Source organism: Sminthopsis crassicaudata, chromosome 2 (genome assembly GCF_048593235.1).
Source record: "Sminthopsis crassicaudata isolate SCR6 chromosome 2, ASM4859323v1, whole genome shotgun sequence".
Taxonomy (NCBI): domain Eukaryota; kingdom Metazoa; phylum Chordata; class Mammalia; order Dasyuromorphia; family Dasyuridae; genus Sminthopsis; species Sminthopsis crassicaudata.
Window position 1 is genome coordinate 270,342,631 of NC_133618.1, and position 18,018 is coordinate 270,360,648.

At 46.7% G+C, this 18,018-nt stretch overlaps 1 protein-coding gene across 4 annotated transcripts in view; it reads left to right on the forward strand.

Annotated features, from left to right (window-relative positions):
* The first annotated feature begins 2,524 nt into the window (after window positions 1–2,524).
* The window catches only part of BAHD1 (bromo adjacent homology domain containing 1), a 38,523-nt gene continuing 23,029 nt past the window's right edge, over window positions 2,525–18,018 (forward strand). Inside the window, exon 1 of one of the 4 annotated variants that reach the window (XM_074289272.1) lies at window positions 2,525–2,665. The gene's annotated coding sequence lies outside the window, so the exon portion shown is untranslated. Of the gene's footprint in view, window positions 2,666–3,160; window positions 3,257–4,454; window positions 4,811–5,434; window positions 5,494–18,018 lie in introns of those variants that run through there. The other 3 variants (XM_074289273.1, XM_074289271.1, XM_074289274.1) reach the window with 3 other exon arrangements.

The following is an 18,018-nucleotide window of genomic DNA, read 5'->3' on the forward strand; positions in this document are numbered from 1 at the left end:
CCTACACGGGGGCAAATAATTTCCGGAGATCCCTTTAAGGGGTGGGGGGGTCCAACCCCTTTAAGAGGGAGGGGTCAGAGCCATAAGGGCTATAAAAAAAAAAAATCCAGCTTTCCTACTCTAACCGCCCTTAGGGCTTTTCTTTGAAGGGAGTTAGGGGAGAGGACTAAGGTGTTTAGAGCCCCTTGTTTAACAATCCTTAAAGGGGGAAACACGGAACTGCCTTCCACTGCCACCCTTTCTCCCCCCAAGTACGGTTGTTCTCCTCAGTAACCCCTGGGATCTGCTGGGGTTCCAGGGTTTGCCACTGAAGCTAGGTGACCTTGGGGGCTCTTGGACCATCCCTTCTTGTCCCGAGTCTCCGAGGGAATTTGGGGAATGAACAGCAGCCCCACTGAGTAGACTTCCAAAGGTTGGGGGGGAGAGGAGGGGAGATCCATGGTGGACGTGTGTGTTGCAGGGTCTGAACACCCGACAGAGCTCCGTGGGCACCCACAAACGACTCACTGCCAGGGAGCAGCTGGGGGGAGGGGCCTGCCGGACCTGCATCTACCATAGGCTGCATGCAGAGCAGTCTGTCTCTTCTGGCTGCCAGTTCAGTTGGGAGGGGCGGGGGAGGGGTGTTCACTATGTTCCCCCAGCACTCCATGTTTTTTCCTTTCTGCATCTTCTCTTCTCAGCTCTCCTAGCCCTTCTCGTTGGCAGGGAGAGGAATGCTGGGAGTACTCTTTATCCCACCCTGGAGCCCACAGTGAATCCAACCTAAGAGAGGTGGGGCTGGAGTTAACCCCCAGGGAAATCTAGTTAGTACCAATTTTCCTTTCTGACAGCCCCTGAAGTCCTTCTCTGTTTTGGTCTTGGGGGCTTTGGACTGGGAGGGGGAATTAGAGCCAAGAATCACTCCCCGTCATGCACCCTATGGTCCAGCCAATTTCATCCTTAGTCACTGGTGCTTTTGTACATGCCGTCCCCCATGCATGGAATGCCTTTCTTCCTCTTTTCTTCTTCTCAAAATCCCTAGTTTCCTTCAAAACCCAGTTGAAATTCTACCTCCTACATGAGGTCTTTCCTGATTCCCACTCTGCCGCCACAACTAGTGAATCCCACCCCCCAAAATCCCATATTTATTCAGAATGTTTTTGTGTATACACATCTATCTCCCCACAGAATGTAAGCTTCTTGAGAGCAGGAACTGCTTTGGTTTTCCCTTTTCCTCCTGAGATCTCAGCACAAGCTGCATGTTTATTGATTGGGGGAGTGATTGATCTTTTAAGGTCTAAAGTAAGCTCTGGAATGGATGGATAGTGTCTATAAGAACTCCTGAGACTGAGGGATTCAGGGAGACAAGGAAGGCCTTGAAGGAGGGGAGCTGCTGAATTTAAATTCTCCCTTCTCTCAAGCGTCTGCCCAGTGGAAACCTCACTGTCCTGGAAGCATCTTTTAGGGACAAAGGACAGTAAGGGAGAAAAGGAAGATGGGTCTCATTCTCTACCGTTAATAAGGACAGTAGTAGAGGGGTCACAGGCTTGGGGGGGGGCATCTGCTTTCAACTATCTGCTGGGGGGATAGCAGGTGCTCTTGGGGACTCTTTAATTATTTCTTCTGGTTTCGGGGTTTTAGGCCATGAAGGCTTGCGGGGAGGAGGGTCAGAGTAACTTATGTAGGTGGTGTGCCCTGGGCCTCAGCTCTCGGACTAAAGTTCACAACTGTCCCCATCGGATGAGGCTTCCCGTAGATCTGAAGGTTTGCCATCTACAGCAGGGCAGTGTGGGGGCGAGTTCCTCCAGAGGACATTCTCTGGTTGAGCGGGCACACGGTCTGGAGTGGATTGCCATGCCTCCTGTGTCTCCCAACAAGACCACTGCCGAGCGATTCCTTCTCCTTCAGTTCGCCACAGAGAGGGCCATTGAGACTCCACTGTCCGACACAGGAGGGGGAAACGGTCTCTCCTCCCTAGCCCCGCCACCGGTGCCTGCGCCTAACCTGGCCTTCCAGCAGCACAGACAGCCCTCAGTTACCAAGCCCCTCCAGCCCATACCTCATTTCAGATCCTTTCCCCTCCCCCACCCTCCCAAGTGGGAGCAGCTGCTGACAGGGAGCCTGTGTGTCTCCGAAATTTCCCTTCCCTTCCCCTCTCCTTCACTCCTAGTTCAGTTAAAGGCACAGGGGCACCGGGCTCTGCTGACTGCGGCGGTTTCTTCACCAACAATCCCTAACTGGGTGGGGGCAGGACTGGGGTTATCAGCCTACTCCCTAGTCCCCTGGGATGGGAGTAAGGGAGGGGCCGGGAGTAGGTACAGCCTGTAGCTCAGCTAGTGTTAAGGAAGCTGCCTCTGGTTCGGAGGAGGACTTAATTTGGGACCTCGCCCTGAGGGGCAAATAGTGAAGAAAGGGAGAAATGCCTTAGTTTGCTTTGTGGGGGTGGGGTGGGGGTAGTGGGAGTATGTCTATTCACGGTTTGGGGGAGGGGCTCAGTCGTCACTCGGGAGTGCTCCTGAGAGGATCGCAAAGGCTGAGGGATTAAGAATAACTCTGTACCCTCTCAGAGATCTCTAATGCCACATTCTTATCTCTCCAACCATACACTTCCCCTACTGAACCCAACCCCTCCTTAAACCTGTCGGGCTGGGGACGGCCAAGACCCGGCTCGGGTCCGGAAGACGAGGTGGGTGAGCATTGGGGGCTGGGGCTGGATCGCTCTGGAACTCTCTTTGGGGGCAAGGAAAGGCAGTGAGAAGGCAGGAGAGGGGAAGAATTAGAAGAAAGGGCACAAAATCCGTAGTCGGAGCACTTGGGTCCAAAGCCCAAGACTTCCATTGCCCATATAAGACCTGGTAGAAATCACTCTTCACTTCACTTTCCTTACCTGTAAAAATGAGGGGCTTCAACTCGATGACCCCTAAAGGTCCTTCTCAGCCCCAAAAGGCACTTGCAGATGAGCGCAAAACTCCTACTTCCCAGCCCTGCCCTGTGTGACTTCCCTGGGTCTCAGTTTCCTCACTTGAAAAATGAGGGGCTTGGGTCTTTAAGATTCCTTTCAGTTCAAAAATCTATGCTCCTGTGATCCCGCAGCCTCGGGAGGGTTGCTTAGGTTACTGGGAGGCTTGGTTTCTCCTGACCGAGTTCTCTTCGGGTGTTCCTCCCTCCCATGCCTGGGGCCCAGCGCATATTGCTCCCAGACCCCGGACTGTCAGGGAATCTAGATTGTTCTTCCCTCTCCCCTCCGCCTCGCGTCCGGACTCCCCGCCCGATCTGGGTAAGAGCGGGTGCTGGAGGTTAGAGACCTCGCCACGCACAGCCCGAGCTCTGCCTCCTGTGCCCACCGGGTTGACTAGTCATGCTCAGGCTCCTGGGGACGTGTCTGTATGTGAGGGGGAGGGGAGCCAGGAATGTGTCTACACAGCTCTGACTCCCACCTGCCAAAATAACTGCATCTCGGCTTGGGGACTCTGAGGTAGCCCCGCTGGGACCGTCACCCTGCCCACCCCTCGTTCGGGGAGCCCTCCCGTGACTCCCCCGTGGGCTGATGGCGGGTGGGGGGCAGGTAGGAAGGGTGGTGGTGTTGGGGGACGCATATTTTTGCCTTAGCCGTGAGATGGAAATAGGTGAAGGCTAAGCAAAAAAAAAAAAAAAAAAAAAAAAGGCAAAGGAAGAGAGAGAATTAGGATCTGGAAGGGAGGGGGCTGTTAGGGGAGGGCCCAAGAAGGGAAGATCGGAGGGGGGAAATGAGCTTAGAAGGGGAGGGGGGGAGCGGCGTGGCCAGGGGCTGACCTCACTGCAAGGGAAAGGAGACTGGTGCTAGGGGACGATGGAAGGGTGAGGCAGACTGAAAAGGGGGCTCATCTCACTGGGGTCTGGGGTCCTTAATGCAGAAGGGGCGTCCAATCTTGTTTCATTTCTTGCTGGGCTCCCTCTAGCTTAACCTCGGGCAGCAGGAGCCTGCGAGGGTGGGGTGTGTCCGTGCCTCCTGCAGTTTCCCTGGATGGGTGGCTGGGCGGGAGGGCGGGAGATGGAGGGGGTGGGGGGTGGGGGACGGGAAGGGGAATGCTAGCATGGAGGTGGGGGGGGCGCTACGTAAGACTTTCCCGGGGGGGGGGTAGCTGGGGCGAGCTTCTGGGGAGAGGGTCTTGGGGGTCGGCAGACTGGGGGGGTAAGACCATTGGGGGTGAGGGCCCAGGTTGGGGGGCGCCCCGGGAAACAGAGAGGTACAAGAGGCTGGCGGAGGAAATCCACCCCTTGGATACGACCCCCCCCTCCCCGCCACTCCCCGCACCTCCTCCCCCGGCAGCCTCGTGCTGCCCCCTGCGTTGGGACAGGCCGGCCGGTGGGGGCGGCTCTGATTGGTCCGGGGCGGGGAGGGGGAACAGAGGGCCGGGATTGGCTGGCGGGGGCCAGCCCAGGGCTCATTGCTAATTGGTGGAGGTGGCGGAGGGCCATAATCCGATTGGCTGCGGACGAGGAAGCAGGAAGGAGGGCGGCGGAGGCTCCGCTCTCGGGGAGTTTGTGGGGGAACCGCGAGCGGCGTAGCGGATCCCGGAGCCCGGCCCCGCCGCCCGCTTGTCTGGACGCCCGCCCCGCCTGCACGGCCCCAGCAGCCCTCCCGCCCCGGCCCGGCCCGCCCGCTCCTCCGACGGCCCCGCCCGGTCGCGGCCCCCGCTCCGCCCGCCCGGCCCCGGCCCCCAGGAGGAGGCGCTGACGCAGCAGCGTGGAGCCCGGGAATTGAGCGCCCCCGGGGGGTTCCAGCCGCCGGATTCCAGCCCGGCCGGGGCCTGCGGGCGTCCTGGGCCCCGTTGTCCGCGCCACCAGTCGGGTGAGCTAGAGGGCTGGGGGCCGAGGGGAGGGAGGGAGAGAGGGAGGTGAAAGAGAGGGAAGAGAGGGACCGTCCGCCTGCTCTCTCGATCGCTCGCTCGCCCCACCGAACGCGCCGCCGCCCCCGCTCGGGGATGAGGACAGACGGACAGACGCAGAGCAGGTGTTGACCGCCCGCGCGGGCCGCCTCTCTCCTGAGAGTCCTGGCGTCCGGGTGGGTCCCCGCCATCGGGGGAGCGCGACGCGCCTCGAGGTGACAGCCCCCGGGGGCCGCCGCTGCCCGCGTCGGGAGGCGGGGGGTGAAGGGGGGTGGGGCGAGGGGCCGGCGGAGTGCATCCCGACCGCGGGCGGGCGTCCTGGAGCCGCAGCCGAGGTAGGGGCATTGGCCACTGCGCCTCGGGAGTCTGGAGCTGGCTCCTCGGGCGCGGGCGAGTGTCCCCGCTCTCCTTCTAGGGCCGCCGCGCCCCCCTCGTCAGCCCCCCGGGCGAGTGGCCGAGACCGAGGGCGGCCCCGCCGCTGCGGGAAGCGCCTGCCCCCGGAGGGCCCGCGATGGGGAGCTGAGCCGGTTCTAGAGTCAGGCTGGGAGGGGGGGCGGGGATCTAGGACCGGGCCGAGCCGAGCCGAGGGGAGGCGTGGACCGCGGTGTGCAGCCAGAGAAGGAGGCTGGGCACGCAACGGAACCAGGTTCGAGGACTGCGGAGAGGGGGAGAAAGGAGAGGGGAGAGCGGGGCTGCGGATCCGGGTCCGAGGCGCGGGGTGGCTTAGGGGGAGGTGGGTGGAATTGAAGTTGTCTGAGCTGCGTCGAAGTGACAGCGGGCTCGAGCTTCGCGGCCCGGCCCGGCCCTGCCCTTTCCGCCCCGCCGCCTTCTCTCGGCTGCGGCCTGGGGGGCTGGGTCAGCTCGGCCGGAGGGGCCAGCGCGGACGAGAAGCGCTGGACAAAGGCGGCGCCCGCGAGGGAGCGGGGCGCAGGTGGTGGCGTCGGGTAGGGGCGCAAGGGTCCGGGGCGCCCACCCCCACCCTCCGGATGGCCCGACAGCTCGACCCGGCCCTAGGGACTGCGGGGCCGGAGGAGCGGGCCCCGGGCTTGGGGGGATCCGACTGCAGGAGGAGCCGCGGTGCTGTTGCCACGGCTCCCTGGATTGTCGGGCTTTTTCCCGGGAAGGGCTCTCGCCGCTGGGGTCAGGCCCTGGTGGGGGCCGAGGGGAGCGGGGGCGGGGGCGGGGTAGCAGCAGGACGTCTGCGCTCCTCCAGGCAAGCAGGCCCCTCGGCCCGATCGGCGAGGTTGGTGCTCTCGGAGCCCCGGAAGGGGCTAGAGGGAGGAAGGAAAGCATGAGGGGGTATTCTGCCCCATTTTTTTTGAAGGTCCTTTCCCTCCCCGGGGTTGCAGTGAGCATGAGCCCCAGAGATGGAGGTCGCCTTTTAGAAGCAGAGAGGGATGTGGCCCTGTGGGGAGCATTTGAAAAAGGGTGCTAAGAGAGAAACATGTATAGTGAGGGGATGGGGAACAGGACCTCAGGTTCAGGTTAAAAAAGGCTTGCAAATCAGCCCTAGCTTCCTAATTGACTTGTTCTCGTTAGGGCCCTAAATTTGAGGGGAATAAACTGGATTAGGGCAGATTTCCGACATACACACCCCTTCCATAGCCCCGATCTCTATTAGGGTTACAAAATGAGCTCCAGCGCCCCACACCAGTGTCTTCCTTTAATGAAAAAATGCTCTTCTAGTTGGGGGGGGGGGGGAGAAGAATGCTCTCATTTTGACTTTGGAGGTTATTAATAAAGCCCAGGGCCAGATTTTGATGATAAAAGGAAAAAAAACAGCATATCATTACTTCGAGATGCTCCCCTGGGAGATTTTCTTGCCCCCATCATAAAACTTCCATAAAAAGAGAGAAGGGGTCCCTATCAGACTAAACCTTGCCCTAAAGGGACATCGTGTCCTGCAAGGAAGAGTGCATCACTACCACAAGAAGACTCTGGACAGTGGGGGTGGGGTGGGAGCCATTGCCCTCTGTTCTTTTAAATTGTAGACACCTCCTCCAACATCAGTGTTGGGTTTTAATCCGGTTGCTATTTTCCTGGTCATATAAACACTCCCAGAAGTCCTTTTTCCCCTTCAGTTGCCACTTCTCTTAATAGAAAAGATGAAAACACAGAGAAGAGGGAGAGGCTTAGGCGATGGTTTAGGGTATGGGTTGAAAACTTGAGTTCAAATCCCACCTCAGGCAGTGTTGAGTAAGAGCTACTACCAGCTGTTGGTTGGATCTAATCCCAGCTTCTGGGAAGCTGCTGATGCTCAGACTGTCAGTCTTCCCAGTGGTGCAGTGTGGGCTGCACTACCATCTCCCCTTGAGGGTGGAGCCTCTGGGCCAGAACATGAGCAGCTCTGACTGACCGAATTGAGGAAGATTTGGTGGACTGGAGAATGCAGCTTAAAGTGAGAGGGTTTGAGTTGCATAAACATCTCAGAATGGTGCAGGATCCAGGTCCTCCTGCCCTCGTGGGGCTCCAGGGCTGGGATTCCAAAGCACTCATCTGTTCTGGTATCTGTGCGAGAGATAATCTCTTCTAATAACTGGAATTCAGAATGGAACTGTGGGGATGGCCTTGCTCCTTCCCTGGTTAGGCTGTCTTTCAGAGAAACCTCTAAAATCAGATACAGCTGATGTGGTAGAGGAGCTTAGCTCCAGGAGATTCTGACCAATGAAATTTTTCATGGGTGTTCTGTTGATTCTCTGTTTTTAAGGTGTACCCAGTCTGTCTGCCTTTTTATTCCGAGTACCATCCTTGTTCAGGCTCTCATCACCTCATGACTGGATTTTTCAATAACATCTTACTATTCTCTCTGCTTTCATTATTCTAGTCTGCCCAAACACAGAACAATTGTGCTAAAATATCACTTTAATCAGTCATTTCCCTGCTCCCAAACCTTATAATGGCTTTCACTTGCCTACAAAATATAATTCAAATTCCTCAGCCTGACATTCAAGACTTATATCCAATTCTATATTGGAGACAATGGTAAAGAGGAAAAGCAGTAGTCAGTGGTCCTGGATTCACATCCCAACTCTGATGCTTATTTATGTGCCGTTAAGCAGATCAGATCAGTTAATCTGCCTGCACCTCAATTTTTCATCTTTAAGGAAGGGGGTAGGACTAGATTACTTCAGGTCCTTCCAACCTTTTCTCTTTAATTCTTTCTTCTACTTGGGGCAGCTAGGTGGCGCAGTATATCCAGCACTTGGGTCTGGCATCAGGAAGCCCTGAGTTCAAATTTGACCTTAAAAAACTTACTAGCCTTGTGATCCTAAGCAAGTCACTTAACCGATGCTTGCCTCAGTTTCCTCATCTGTAAAATGGGAGTGATGGTAGTATCTATCTCCCAGAGTTATTGTGAGAATAAAGTGAAATAATGCCAAAGTACTCTATATAAAATGTTAGTTATTATTATTATTACTCAGCCAAACAGGTAATACTTCTTGAGCAGTCCTTCCTCTACCACTTTAGGGGAGAATTCTTCCCTAATAGAATGTTGCCCCTACTTCAACCAAATGCCAACTCGCCACCTTTCAAGAATGAGTTCTAGTTCTCCTTCCACAGTGAAGCCTTCCCTAGCTCCCAATTATCTCTTTGAACGCTACAGTGCTGGAGTGCCTGCACCAATAAAGCACTTTTTTTCCTTAATTGTTTTTCTGATTGGTTCATGTATTTTTTGGTTTTGTCTCCATAGTTAGATTCTGGGCTTCTTGAGAATAGGAATTGTATGCTCTCCCTTTTCACATTATACCTTGTGGGGCTTAACACACATAAGCTTTCAGTGAAAAATTTTGTCATGAATGAATGAAGAATGCTATTGAATTGAAAAGAGAAGCACTTGACCCAAAATACCCAGTATTTTGTATGCCCTTAAGGGACTCTGACCTTTCCTTGTTGGAGGTAGACATGCTGGGTCATTTGATGGGGGAGGAAATGAGGTTTTGCTATCTCCTTACTGTGCTATTTTTCTTTTGTATTTTAGTTTGTGCTTAGCATTCTGGGATTTTGTGGACTCGTGTATGTTTGTCTAATGCACTTTTGGTGATTCCGTCTAGTAGATTGTCCTCATGACACCATATAGAGATGGATCTGAAAATGTTGTAATCCTGTTTTCTTCCTACTCAACCAGACCATCTCCCCCCACCCACACACTTTAGCTGTCGTTATGCAATTTTCCTTGTCCATGCTAAATGAATCCATGTGTTTTATCTCTTCTTAGTCTTGGGTGTAAATGAGGGAAAAAATATTTTGGAGGGGAGAATAGAGATTCCTACATTTTGTGGATTCCTAGTTTCCAGTTTGGTATAGAGAGAGGGCAGTGTGTTTCAGCTAGTCTGGGACAGAGGTCTTTTGAAAACAGATCTATCCATAATTAAAGCTAATTGAAAAGAAGTAATTAGGAATCCTATCAAATTCGGGACTCTGTGGCTGCCCACCATTAACTGGTGTAGAGATTGGGCTAAGACTATTGACTAGATTGAATCTAGATACTTAAAAATAAATTCTTCAGCTCTCCTGCCGCCCCCCATCTCCCCTTTTGTGCCCCAGTTTGATGATAAATGGACTAGCATTTCCTTCCAGAAGGGAAAAATACTTCTTCTTGTTACCATGGCAACAAAGCCCACTCCCCCATCAAAGAAACCACCACCTTTCCTCCTCATCTACTGTAGCTCAGAAGAGGTACTACAGCTTAAAACTAGGGTTCATTCATAGCTCCAAGCTGCTTTTCTCTGTGGCCCTTAGACACAAATCTTCCCTTTATCGGGCATCAGAATAATTTTTATTCATCTAAAGCAGTGTCTGGATTATGTACTTTTGTTTTTCCCACTTGGAACTAGAAGCTCTAAGGTGTCTCATCAAGGCTTATAGAGAATCTTTCCCCTCTTTAAAACTTTTTATCTGAAATTTTAAAATTCCATGATCATCTCCACCTTCAGCTTAAAAAAAAAAAAAATAGTCCTCTCCACATCCTCTGACACCTGGAAGGATGAATAGGAAATTGGGAATTGTTATCATTTATAAAGAAAGTTTGAAAAAATCTATAAGGAATATCCCTCCATTTGATAATCTCCTTTTGCCTGCCTTTTCTATTTACCTCCCTTTTCTCTCTGACACCCCCTCCCCTTCATCCTTCATTATCATCCCTTCTCTTCTCCTTCCCCCACCTCAAGTTGGACTTCGGTAGGAATTTTCAATTTATTTTCATTCCTTTCTGTATTGCTCTCTCAGGGCTTGGGAGGGTTTTCGTGTGGATTTTTTTTTCTTTCATTTTATCTTGTTCTTATTCTATTTGGCCTTGCTCTGGCAGCATCTGGCCTCAATGCCTCGTCGCAAGGTGAGCCATTAAGGGGGGGAAAAAAATCTAAAAAAAAATCTCTGGCGTTGAGAAGCAGGCTGGGTCTAAGACTGCCAGCTGAAGCTGCTGGGTTTATGGAGCGTTATACGAACAGCTCCGACTTTAAAAGGCCTCCTTTTTATGAATGGGTAGTGAGGAATGTAAATAAAGCAGCATCTCTCAATGGGGAAGCATTTTACATAAGCAGCGCTACCCCAGGCCCAAGTATTTATGGGAATTTGCTAGCACAGTCTGGCGAGGCTCACTTCCTTTGTGAACTTGCCATTGTGCTGGGGACACGAGGCCTTCAGTGGGGTGAGGGCAAAAGCTGGGGTGAAGAGGGTTGGTCGCTGCTTCTCCTCCAAAAAGAAAGAGGTTTTGGAGTCTTATGCATAAAAAGGGGAACCTTTGCTTGGAATACATCAGCTTATAGTTGGGATATGCTGCTTATTTAATTTGGAGGGAAAAGGTGTAATCCAGCCTGTCGTGATTAGGAATCCAATCCCCAGCAGACTGGGTTTCTGGTATTCTCCAGCTATAGACCGCTGAAGCTGATGCCCATTCCCTGGGGGAGAGGGAGGTCTCAGGTAATTGAATTCCTTCCTTTTAACTAGAGTCAAATAGATTGGTTTGGAATATCGGCTCCTTTATGTCCTGGGCCCATCCTGTCCTTCATCGTCCCCAACCCTTCCCTCCCCACCTTCTCTCCCCCATCTCTGTTTCATGGTAGGGCTACTAATGTTAGGTAAAATGATTAAAAGGAAGGAGAAAGAGTATAGGTGGAAGACTAATCAGATCCTGAATAAATGAAAATTTATTATTATAGCTTTAAAAAATCTCCAGATCCTCCCTCCTATTTTTCCTTGAGTCAACTAAGGCTTTGGCGCCTTGTCCTGACAAAACTGGTTTGAGCCCATGGACTAGATGAACAGACCTAGGGAAGGGAATAGGTGGGTGTCCAAGGAGAGTGGCCATTTAAACCCCACTTCTCTCCCAGTGGGGAGCACTTGCTGGAGTGGTTCTCAACATTTCACAAAAATATAACATTGCCCTTGAGCTCCTTTTTGAAGGCCCTTCCATAAGGAGAAAGGGCAGCAAAGGAACCCCTGCCTAGACAGGCTTTATCTCAAGGAACTTCTATTGGGAGAGCATAAGCCAGGTTGCTTGATTGAAAGGACTGACTACTGATTCTCCTCTTTCCTTTGGGATCAAATCACAATCAGATGTGATTTTTCCAGCTCTTCAAGAGAGTGGGATTTTAATCCCTGACCCCACCCTAAAGTGTAAAACGGGTTTCCTTTTCACTCTGTGATATATAGTTGATTATGTGCAATCTTTTGTCCTTCTGATGCCTTGATGGTCCTCCTGCCTAGCTAGATAGTGCTGTTTGCAAGACATAGAGGAAAAGAAATGGAGGTAGATTTTTTTGACCCTTTGTCCAGTTGTCAGTACCAAAAACTATTGTCTTTTAATTGTGGGGTAGGGATTGTCAGTTTAAAAATTTTCCACAAATATTACTGGGTTTTTTTTTTTTTGTTTGTTTGTTTGTTTGTTTTGTTTTGTAAACGTTTAAGTATATTTAATTATATTTTCACTTGAAAAAAATCTAAGCTGAATCCTGTATAATTATAGGGACCAAGTTGTAAATATAACGTACTAATGACCCAGAATAGAGTTAAGAAAACGTATTTCTCTTGTTGCAAAAGTGAGGAGTACTTTGGCTATGAAATAGTACATATACTTTTGGAAATGGTCACTCTGGTAGTTTTGGTGAACTTCCCTCCCCCTACCTTATTAAAATCTTTGTCTGAGAAGAGGCAGGAACATATTTGAAAATGAATTCTTTATTTTTTAAAAATTAAATTTTTATATATTTTCTATCTCTCATACATACATCTCACTCACAGCTTTTAAATATTGTAGTTTAGATTCATGTTCTAGGTGAAGGTTGGGTCAGGTGGTTGGCATCAATTTTGATTCTTTATGAATTTGGGGGGGTGCTAGAGTAATGTTTTTCTATCAGTGTGGATCATAGCAGTTTTTATTGCCAAAGATTTTTTTCTAAAACCTTGTAAATATAAAAAACCCAACTGATTCTTCCTCCTTTTCCTCTGCTTGTGATTCCCAAGAACTCCAGAGCTAATATTGAAAGGACAGAAGAGTCACGGTAGAACATTTAGTTTTGGTAAATGGGTAAAACTATTGCTCAGTATAATTTGACTTGGTAAGTACTGTTTTAGCGGGTCATTGTCATTCAAAAGACATTGAGATGCACATGTACCCAAGGACCTAGGCTCAGATCCCAGTTCAGCTGTTGAAACCTGTGTCCTTGGTCATCATTTCCCATCTCTGACCTCAGTTTTCTCATCTGTAAATTGAGAGGGTTGAACTAGATGATCTTGAAGTTCCTGGCAGCTCTAATTTTGTGATTTCAGGTGCCATTCACTGTTAGGTGTGGGAAGCTGCAGACGGAAAACAACAAACCCCTCACACACACCCAGTTCTTTGCCTAGAGAGGCTTATTATCTTGTTGAGTATAATATAAACTAAGACTAATAAGAGGTCAAACAGGAAGCGGGAATCACCAAGGGGAAAGGTGAGAATATCAGGGAAATACCTAATAAAATAGGACAGTGCATAGGACCATAAAAGAAAGAGAGGATTTCAACAAGGAAAGATGTAGGTGGCTATTGCAGCCACTGAGAGTCAGGGAGTCGGAATGATGTGCACAAATGGAGTGGCTCTTAGGAGGCGGCAAAGAGTAGGATGAGGTTGGGGAAAGACAAATAGTCCAGTTTGGCTGAAATGTAAATTGTGAAGGGAAAATTATGAAATAACAGCAAGAAGGTAGTTTGGAGAGAATCAACCACGATTTTAGAATACCTGTGATGAAATGCACTAGTACCTGCCTCTTGAGAGAAAGATGATGGGATATCATTCTCGATATGACCAGTATGAGGATTTGTTTTGACTATCTCTGCCTATTTGTAATGAGGTTTTTGTTTTTCTTTTCCTTGCTTCTCCAGGGTCTGCGAATGAGAGAGAGATTTTTGTGCATTAAAAAAATAAAATTAAGGTATTTTTTAAAGGTAGTTTGAAGCCAATGTATGAAAAGTCTTAAAGTGTTTCTATCTCATCCTGTAGAGAAGGGGAATTTACCGAATCGGACAAGTAATGTGATCAGACATGTACCTTAGGGAGATTGCTTTAATATGGCCTTAATATATAGGATGTATTCCAGAAAAGACTGTTAACTAACTAGTAGGAGGCACTGCTGTGGTGGTAGCAGGAATGAAAAGGATTAAATGCTAGTGTTTCAAAAGGCAGGACTTTGTCGTTGAGTGAATAGGAGGGACAAATAAGACAGAACTATATAAGTATACTATTTTGAACCTACATTACTGGTGGAATGGTGGTCTCTCCAGAAATAGCATAGGAGGAGAATTGTCCCCCCCCTCTTTTGGGGGAGGAAGAAAGAGAGTTCAGTTTAAATGTTGGCTGGATAGAGATGCCGACCAAAGGATGGCCGTCAGGGACTGTAAATATAGATTTATATGTAATAATTGAAACCACAGGAGTAAACAATATTAGCGGAAAAAAGAATGGAGAATTGATAAAACAATACATGAAGAAAGGACCTCGGGACTCCGAAGTGCACATTTAGGGGTTGGGAGAAGGAGGAAAAAAGAATCATTAAAGGAGATCAAAAAGGAATTGTTGGGGGTGGGGGAGACCTTTAGAGAGCAGTGTCATAGAAACCAGCTTATTAAGAATATGGGGAAGAGGAGGGAGAGAGAGAAAAAGAGAGTGTGAGAGAAAGATGGTATCACATGATCAAAAGGTCAAAAACGATGGGTCTTGCTTATGGAAAAATTGTTATTGGGGTACTAGTGTGATACTAGGATGGGCTGGCACAAAGTTGACATTTAAGAGCCATGAGATCATCGTCCAACTATATTCAAATTGGTCAAGCTCTTATTAGAACGCTATTAACTAAAGGACTTGACAGGTGTGGAAAACTTAGCTGGGATCCAGAAAAGAGCTAGAAAAATAATGGGGGAAAAATTGGAAGATAAAGTCACCAAGGAAAAAGAACAGGATTCGGAACTGCTGAATATAAAGAAAGAAGACTTAAAGGATCACCTAATTATAATTTTATATAAGAGTATTTAGTGGGTCTAAAATCAGAGGATCTGTGTTTGAAATCTCCATTCTGACATTCCTATGTAGAAACAATGGCACCCTGGGCCTCAGTTTTCTCATCTTTAAAATCAGGGCACTGATCTAAATTGCTTCTAAGGACCCTTCCAGCTTAAATATATAAAATCCTATACATTTTCACGAGGTTTTATGAAAAAGCGGTTAGCTATTCTCTACTTCTACTTGAGGCAGATGTAGAATAAATGTTTTCTGATTAACTGACCACTTTTGACCCTGGAGAACAGATAATGAGACAGTCTTCTACTCCTGGTGTACATAGATAGGAAGAACTATAGATTGTATACACTGTAGTATAAATCACCATGTTGGTTGATTTTTACCTGTTTTTTTTTTTTTTTTTTTTTTTTTCTTGTGTTGGAGGGATAGGAAAGGAAGGATGATATACTAAAGGAAAAGGAGTGAAATGTAAAACCAAAAAGCATCAATAAAGTTTTTAAAAGGAAATAAGATTTAATTACAGCAAGAGAATTTTAGAATAGTACCCAAAAATTCCGAGGTTATAAAAGAAGTTGTAGAATCTCCTTTCCAGGAGATATTTTAAAATAGGAGAAACATTCTTTATATCTCTTCTTCCCTTCCCAGAAAACCTTTTCCCTCACGGAATAATACAATTGATCCCTGATTTTACAAACTGATTATATTACAAAGGTTCGGGTAAATTTGTTTATTTATTTATTTTTTTTAGCTCTGAGCATGTTTTTTTGTTGGGGTTTTCTTCAGAAGAAAAAAATTTTAGAAATGATGATTTCGTTTCAGGCCAGCACCCAAAATCTGTTTAATCTATAATATAACTGAATACTGTATATTTAAAACAAAAATAGTAGAAAACAATTCTGTTATAACATATGATAAAATTGAAACGATAATTAGTTTTTATTTTATCTTAAATACTGGTGTTTTGAGGGAAAGCATATTTAGAGAAAAATGAGAAACAGATAAAAACTTATAGGGATTACGAAGACAACTTAGTTTCAAAGAATCAAAAGGCTGATAGGCACAAGTTCTTTGTTAAATTTCACTTACAGGTTTTCAGCTTTCCTTCCTTTCCTTTCCTTTCCTTTCCTTTCCTTTCCTTTCCTTTCCTTTCCTTTCCTTTCCTTTCCTTTCCTTTCCTTTCCTTTCCTTTCCTTTCCTTTCCTTTCCTTTCCTTTCCTTTCTTTTTTTCTTTCCTTTCTTTCTTATCGGTTCTAAGCTCCTTTTTATCAGGGACTTCAGTTTTGGCTTTCTACCATGCCAGAAAGGTAGCTAGAGCTTAATAACTATCTGTTGATTAATTGATTCTTTGCTAAAGATAAATCAGTAACACTACCACTCTTAAACTTGTCAGACATGATTAGGGTCAATTTTAGTTTACAAATGAAATAAAAGAGGGAGAAGTGTTTTCCTGAAGCAATTGCCAAGAGTTGAAAGGAGGTTGGTAAAGGAGATAGAGGTAAAGAGGAGGATGTACAAGCCCCATGGAAGAGTATATAGTTAACTGTGCTGTCAGCCGTGAGAGAAAAGAAGGGAGCTCAGGTGGAGCCTAGAAAAATGCATGATCCCCGAGAGGGAAGAGAAGGGAAAGGTTTTAGGGCAATTAGTCCAAATTTGGCCTCAGACACTTAAAAAAAAAAAAAAAAAAAAAAAAAAAAAAAAAGGTGACCCTGGCCAAGTCACTTAATCCTGTTTACCTCAGTTTTTTCATCAGTAAAATGAGCTGGCAAAGGAAATGGTTGTCCCAGTATTCTTTGCAAGAAAACCCCAGGTAGGGTCACAAAGAATTGAGACACAGATGAAAACAATTGAACAAGAATTTTAAAAAAGCCTTAGGGTTCAGATCAGATAGTGTTCCTTTGCTCACCACCAGCTAGGACAGTCTGGGTCTTGCCTATCCTTTTTATTTATATAATATGAATACCTCAGGTGTTTCATACTGCTTCCTAGATGTAGGGTTATTGGGAAAGTTGTTTTGTTTTTTTTTCCCCTGTATTTTCTACATCTATTTTTGTCTCAATTAGAACATTATGCTATTAAGACCAGTCATACATTCAGTCCCTATGTGCACCACTTAGCCTGATCTTTTCCATAGCCAAGAGACTAGCCATAACTGGCAAGCCATTTTAAAATGTTGTGTCCTTGGTTGCTAGAGTCTAGGCAAAAGAGTTTAGTTTTATGAATAGATAGCCATGTCCATTCCTGAAACAAGAGAACATATAACAGTAATGTCACCTCTGAATGTGATGTGCAGCAAATCACTAATATATTTCGCATAAGTCTTCCTCATTTTAAAGGTTTGTGATTGAAAAATATGAGGAGAGAAGATATTCCTCTTCATTTTGCTGTGAAATGCATTTTTCAGTTCAATAAAGGGAGTTTGCTGAGCATGTGTTTCTCTTACCCTGCCTTCCTTATGTCTTTCAAATTGTTGAATGCTATGGCATAACTAGCTTCCTGGCCCAACCTGGCAACACAGTGGATGTGATTCAGAGCTTCCTCCGAGTGCCCATTTCAGTCTTAAAACCCTCCCAAGGCTTTGGGTCTGTCCAGTGACATACGTACAGCTATGTAGAGGGGATAGGTTGTCCTTCTCTTGTCACTCCTAAAAAACTACTTTTGCTAGGCATCCCTTTGTAAAATAGGATAATATGAACTTTTGGGTTTGTACAATTCTTTAAGGTTTACAGATTGTTCTCCACAAGACAACAATCTGAGACCAGTTGTAGAAGTATTTTTACCTCTGTTTTACAGAAAAGAAAACTTAGGCTTTGCCTCAGGTTGAATAGCTATGATCAACTGGAATTTGAACTTATGTCTTCTGATTCCAAGCACAAAGCTTTTTCCACCACATCACTTGCCTGACCTATGACGTTTGCCCTTTTGACAAACTGCAAAAAAAAAAACAACTACACACACACACACATATATATATATATATATATATATATATATATATATATATATATATATATATATATATATATATTTTACTACAAATAGAAGTTTCAACAAATTCAAACAAATTGACTCCAGAAAGGAATGAGATATAATTGGGCTTATTTCTGCCTAGATACTTAAGATATTTCAGCTATGGAGCTCCTCCTTCCAGCAGGTATAGGTTGAAATCCTAGACCTCTTCTCACCCTGTATTCTTCTTGCCATATAGTGCTCGAAAATCCTCCATAGTAGTTTCCCTTAATGTGCTACATTATCCATAAATATATATATATATATATATATATATATATATATATATATATATATATATATATATATATATATCATGCCATACATATAAGTATGTGTGTGTCATCCTGAATTTAAAAAAAAATTAGCAATTTCCTTACACCTCGTGTCCCATTGTTATCTAGGTACTTAAAAAATTTTGTTGCTGTTTTTTATATTGATTCATAAAATGTTAGAACTGGAAGGGACTTTAAAAATAATTTAGTCCAAGGGTTCCTAACCTGAGATCCATGTGCTTGTTTTCCTTAATATTTTGATAACTATTTCATTATAATTGCTTTTTTGGTAAACCTACATATTTTATGTATTTAACAGCATTATTTCAAGGAGGAGCCAGTAGCTGCCTCTGATTGCCTGAAGGATCCTTGACATAAAAAAAAAAAAAAGGGGAAGAGC